Source organism: Oncorhynchus mykiss, chromosome 15 (assembly GCF_013265735.2).
Source record: "Oncorhynchus mykiss isolate Arlee chromosome 15, USDA_OmykA_1.1, whole genome shotgun sequence".
Taxonomy (NCBI): Eukaryota; Metazoa; Chordata; class Actinopteri; order Salmoniformes; family Salmonidae; genus Oncorhynchus; species Oncorhynchus mykiss.
The window spans coordinates 13,195,475-13,201,661 of record NC_048579.1 but is presented as its reverse complement, the minus strand read 5'-3'; the positions used below and the strand labels follow the sequence as shown (position 1 = coordinate 13,201,661).

The 6,187-nt window shown below is 43.2% G+C and overlaps 1 long non-coding RNA gene across 2 annotated transcripts; it reads left to right on the top strand.

Annotated features, from left to right (window-relative positions):
• Positions 1 to 573: 573 nt before the first annotated feature.
• Positions 574 to 5,937, top strand: LOC110490823. Of its 2 annotated transcripts, none has more exons than XR_002468753.2 (4): positions 574 to 671; positions 4,691 to 4,770; positions 5,209 to 5,349; positions 5,523 to 5,937. It is a non-coding gene; the product is annotated as an uncharacterized LOC110490823 (long non-coding RNA). The 2 variants fall into 2 exon arrangements; XR_005036302.1 differs by lacking the exon at positions 574 to 671 and adding an exon at positions 3,932 to 4,165.
• Positions 5,938 to 6,187: the final 250 nt, after the last annotated feature.

Here is a 6,187-nt window from a genome sequence, read left to right as displayed (position 1 = left end):
GTTTCATTAGCATAGAAACCACAGGACTGGACATGACCACCAGAATATTTTCCCTTCTTTAAAAAAAAAAAATCGCTTGGATATAGAATAGAATGAAGAGAGCTCAGCTGTGTTGGATGCCATGTAAATTTGGACAAACACGTGCAGAAATGAAATGGCCCGTGGGGTGCAACAAGGCTGCATAATCAGGAATGGTTTAAGAGGTTCACTGTAGTCATGACCCTCAGACAAGAGAGAGAACTCAATGCGAGCTCTCTGGAGCACACGTCAGAATGAATAAAGTATGTCCAAATGAACAGCAACATATTTATTTTACAATCTCACTAAATAACGTAAGCTAATTAATTAATAATATAATATTAATATACAGACCAACTGGAAACAAACTATTGTTGTGATGGGAGTTTTGTTTTTGATAGGCTAATGTTAATTAACATAATGGTCGCATTTTAAATAACATTTATTGGAGAGATTTTTTGTTGTTGCAAAACTAACCAAGGCCCTGATGCACACTGGATTAATTATAATACAAATAATATATGCCATTTATCCAAAGCATTTACGGTCTTCCGTACATACATTTCACGTATGGGTAATCCCGGGAATTGAACCCACCTTCCTGGCGTTGCAAACCATCTACCAACTGAGCAACAGAGGACTACATTCTGCGGGTGAAACATGGCTCTCGTGTCATTCATGGTGTCTTTTTAGATGTATATGCTGGTTGTCTACTAATTTAGAAATCTGAACTTTTATTTAAGCTACAAAACAAGTCTTCGCATTTCATTATTTTCAAGAGGGTTTTGGAACGATTGTTCACATCGAAGGACAATTTAGTTTATTATACATTTTGTTCAAACATTCGATACAGGGCGTGTGAGTATATGTATTCATGGTTAATTAATGTGTATAATTAGTGCGTGCTATGCAATCTGCTCTGCTCCCGGTTGAAGATAATTGTTTAATTTTACAACGCGATGCTTTCTCTCTTCCTCTCGAAATGGTTTAGTTTCAGTTGTTCATGTTTGTTTCTCACGCCAGTGTGTGTGTATTCTGTTTCTCACGCATGGCTTGGTTGAACCTGCTACCGGTCTTCATCGGTTGTTAGTTTGAAAACCCTCCAACCTTTCACTTGATCTACACAGCCTCTGCAATCCTTCATCTCTAGACATCTGTAGTTCTTTAACTGCATTCCGGCCGCCTGACTTATTAACCCCATGAAAGCAGAGAAATGGAAAATGCACTTCTTGTGCACACACACAAACACACAAATCAAATCAAACGGTTATCGTTTGCATTATTCCATTCCGTTTTTGTTAACGGAGCTATCGAAACCATTTCAGGAAAAGGTAGAAGTTTATTAAGACAAAAAAAAAAAAAAAGCCCAACTGAACTGTTGTATACGCCACTGTTTCCCAACTCGAACCCCCAACAGTTCACATTTTTACCATTATTTAACTAGGTAAGTCAGTTAAGAACAAATTCTTAATTTCTATGACTGCCTAGGAACAGTGGGATAACTGCCTGTTCAGGGCAGAACGACAGATTTTTACATTGTCAGCTCAGGGATTTGATTTTACAGCCTTTCAGTTACTAGTCCAATACTCTAACCACTAGCCTACCTGCCTCTAACCACTAGCCTACCTGCCTCTAACCCCTAGCCTACCTGCCTCTAACCCCTGGCCTACCTGCCTCTAACCCCTAGCCTACCTGCCTCTAACCCCTAGCCTACCTGCCTCTAACCCCTAGCCTACCTGCCTCTAACCCCTAGCCTACCTGCCTCTAACCACTAGCCTACCTGCCTCTAACCACTAGCCTACCTGCCTCTAACCACTAGCCTACCTGCATCTAACCACCAGCCTACCTGCTTCTAACCACTAGCCTACCTGCATCTAACCACCAGCCTACCTGCATCTAACCACCAGCCTACCTGCCTCTAACCACCAGCCTACCCGCTTCTAGCCACCAGCCTACCTGCCTCTAACCACTAGCCTACCTGCCTCTAACCACCAGTCTACCTGCCTCTAACCACCAGCCTACCTGCCTCTAACCACCAGTCTACCTGCATCTAACCACCAGTCTACCTGCCTCTAACCACCAGTCTACCTGCCTCTAACCACTAGCCTACCTGCCTCTAACCACTAGCCTACCTGCCTCTAACCACTAGCCTACCTGCCTCTAACCACTAGCCTACCTGCCTCTAACCACTAGCCTACCTGCCTCTAACCACTAGCCTACCTGCCTCTAACCACTAGCCTACCCGCCTCTAACCACTAGCCTACCCGCCTCTAACCACTAGCCTACCCGCCTCTAACCACTAGCCTACCCGCCTCTAACCACCAGTCTACCTGCCTCTAACCACTAGCCTACCTGCCTCTAACCACTAGCCTACCTGCCTCTAACCACTAGCCTACCTGCCTCTAACCACTAGCCTACCTGCCTCTAACCACCAGCCTACCTGCCTCTAACCACTAGCCTACCTGCCTCTAACCACCAGCCTACCTGCCTCTAACCACTAGCCTACCTGCCTCTAACCACTAGCCTACCTGCCTCTAACCACTAGCCTACCTGCCTCTAACCACTAGCCTACCTGCCTCTAACCACTAGCCTACCCGCCTCTAACCACTAGCCTACCCGCCTCTAACCACTAGCCTACCCGCCTCTAACCACTAGCCTACCTGCCTCTAACCACTAGCCTACCCGCCTCTAACCACTAGCCTACCTGCCTCTAACCACTAGCCTACCTGACTCTAACCACTAGCCTACCTGCCTCTAACCACTAGCCTACCTGCCTCTAACCACCAGCCTACCTGCTTCTAACCACTAGCCTACCTGCCTCTAACCCCTAGCCTAACTGCCGCCCCCCACATTCTCCTTATAGCCCTGGATAAACGCCTCATTCAACTCTGAGGGCTTTATGATTAGTTGATTCTGGTGTGCTTGTCCACGGTTACAATAGGAATGTGTACTGTTGTTGGTACTTGAGGACCAGGGTTGGGAACCCCTTGTATATAGAGGCTATAATTAATATAAATTACAGGTTACTACACGGGGGAAAAGTAGCTTAATTCATTCAAATAGATCATTTATTATTAACTGTGTTTTTCTAAACTAAACTGTCAACCAATGAGTGACCAGTCGTTACAGGCCTTGGTTGTTTTAAATTACATTAGTTTATGTAAAACATGTTAGTATAATTGACTAGGTTATGCAACTGCTTAATTTTATCAAACACAAAATGTTATGTGGTTTATTCTACAGCGTCACAGTGACTTGTAGGTGTAACATCAACAGCAGTTCTACCAGTGGTCTGTCAAAAGCCCCGGCTGGTCGAGGCGTCGTCCCGGTTACCTGCTTACAGGACTGTCTGGATTGCCGGGAGTCGACCCTTCTTTTTAAATCACCACAGAAAATTAAACTTTATTTTTTATGTTGTTTTTATTCAAAACCCTCTTACCTTAACCCAAACTGTATACTGTTTGATATAAATATAACGAATACTAAGAGGATTTGACTTCACAGTCACAGTAGTGACTTCGCAGTCACAGTAGTGGGTTGCCACTTGATATTCATAGATACTGTACATATAAACAGCCCCCACCAATGCTGAGTGGTGGGACAGGATAGGAGACTGTGAGTAAGGTGTGTTTGAGTTACCTTTTCATTAAGCAGCCTTCAGTTCTGTATGAAGGGAATGCAAAGACACTCACACACAGCTGAGTCAGAATCTGACACTACACACTCCAAAACCACAGCCAACGGGAGAGAGAGAATTTTATTTATTTAACCTTTATTTAACTAGGCAAGCCAGTTAAAAACAAATTCTCATTTACAAACCCAGACAACTCTGGGCCAATTGTGCACTGCTGGAATCCCAATCACAGCCAGTTGAGATACAGCCTGGATTCAAACCAGGGTGCCTGTAGTGACACCTCAAGCACTGAGATGCAGTGCTTTAATAAACTGCTGTGCCACTCAGGAGAAAGTGTGAGAGAGAGAGAGAAGGGGAGAGAGGCTTTTTTCTTGTACGTTGTAGGTATGATGTGGCAGTGTTGTCGGGGGAGACGTGGGTCCGTGGTCATTATGGGATGGAGGGGCTAGTGACCAGGGAGTGTCCAGACAGCTTTACTGATGAGGAGTCAGACAAACACAACTCTACAGGGTGGTAAGATAGCATCTTTTAAAGTGGTTTTCATTGTGACAGCTCTAGTGCAGTGATTTCCAAACTGAGCGGTAAGCAGGGGGCCCGAGGGGTCCCGGCTTTCAACTTAATCTTGAAAGTTGTATCTTGAAAGTAGTAGAATGCACAAGGTGCAATTTGTAAATTGGATATTGCATCATCAGGATTCCTCTTGTCAGATCAGTCATTGCAGACCTAAGAGAGCTATTTATAACTTGTCAGGAATGTCCAGATCAACAAGCCCATGTCAGCTCACGTTTTTTAGCCAGGTTTTTGAGCCCATTGATTCTGTTATAATGTTTGAGTCACTCAAATATCACATGAATACACATTAGACATGGCAAAATGTATTCGAATTGCAAGAAAATTCTTTAACACAGAAAAATGTTCTCTGCTCCCCATGACAAAACGTGTAGAATTGCATGAAATAAGCTTTAAACCTGTAAAATGTTCTCTCCACCTACAAGAGGTGTGTGAACAGTTTGTCATGAACAGTGCTTGTGCCCATAGAAATAGACGGGGCGTGAGATGTTCCCAAATGCCGGAAGTGTGGCCTGAGTGAAAGAGTTTGGGAACCCCTGCTCTAATGAGTAAGATTTGTATTACGTTATGTCAATTTAACATGAAACTTAAATATACCCAGGAGTTTACAGGTGTTGGATCTTAATTTGACCTGTATTGGCATTTCAAAATAATCCTGCAGCAACAACATTTGAATGTTTAGTCCATAATGTTGCTTGGTCGGTGGTAAGAGTATTAGCTGGACAAAAGTAGGTTACATGAAAAGTACAATACTGTTAATATAACTGTCTGATAGTGCACGTTTTCAGTGAATTTATGTAAAACACGAAGCTCATCTGCATTTTCTGCATTCTCAGCAACAAAAGAGTGATCAAATTAAGATCCTACATCTGTAGATGCATATTCTCCTATTTTTACATACTGTACAAAATAATTGAGTAGACTGCTGGGTATGTTAATTCAAACATCTCTCATACCTGCTGTACGTGTACTGTATCTGTCTGCAGGTGTTGTGCCTCTGTGTGTCTGCCGTGTGGAGATGGGAAGGACCTCTTGGCTGTGTACAGAACTCTGGGGCCTTACATCTGTAACATCAGCCTGGCCGTGCTGACTGACACATGCTGGGCTTTCCTCCTGGAGGTTTCTGGGTACCTAGCAGCTCCTTCCACTCAGCCAACAGATTAGTTAAACTTTATATCCAGCCACCATTTACCTGGTTTTATAGAAGTAACAGTGTAAAATGGTAATTATCTACAGTATTAATAACCTCATAATTGACTGATTGATTGATGTGGTGATTGGACTGTTGTGTGGTTCTCAGGGATACAAGGCCTGGGAGGAGAGAACCTATCGTCCATGGACGTTCAGTTCAGTGGGAGGGGCCATGACACTGTGTGATTTTTGACCTTCATCGTCCAGGGCGACGTCTTTTTGATTGGACACTGTTAAACCCAGGGCCGTATGAGATCAATGCCTCAACAACAAATGGAAAATGTCAAAAAGTGGTGTACATAGGAGCCGGACTCAAAAGTGACCGCAAATGCTATTGTTATGCTTTTATTATAAAGGTGTATTTTATATGGTGAAAATGTTCTTCCCCAAACTTGAAACTCAGACTCTGCTTATGTACGGGAGTTGTAGCGATGAGACAAGATAGTAGCTACTAAAAAAACAATTGGATACCACGAAATTGGGGAGAAAAAGGGGGTAAAATTCAACACAAAAAAACACAAAAAACATATAGACTAGGCTAGGCTACATGAGGTGTGATACTAACCTTATTAAAACATATAGGACTATGGGCTAGGCTACATGAGGTGTGATACTAACCTTATTAAAACATACAGGACTATGGGCTAGGCTACATGAGGTGTGATACTAACCTTATTAAAACATATAGGACTATGGGCTAGGCTACATGAGGTGTGATACTAACCTTATTAAAACATATAGGACTATGGGCTAGGCTACATGAGGTGTGATACT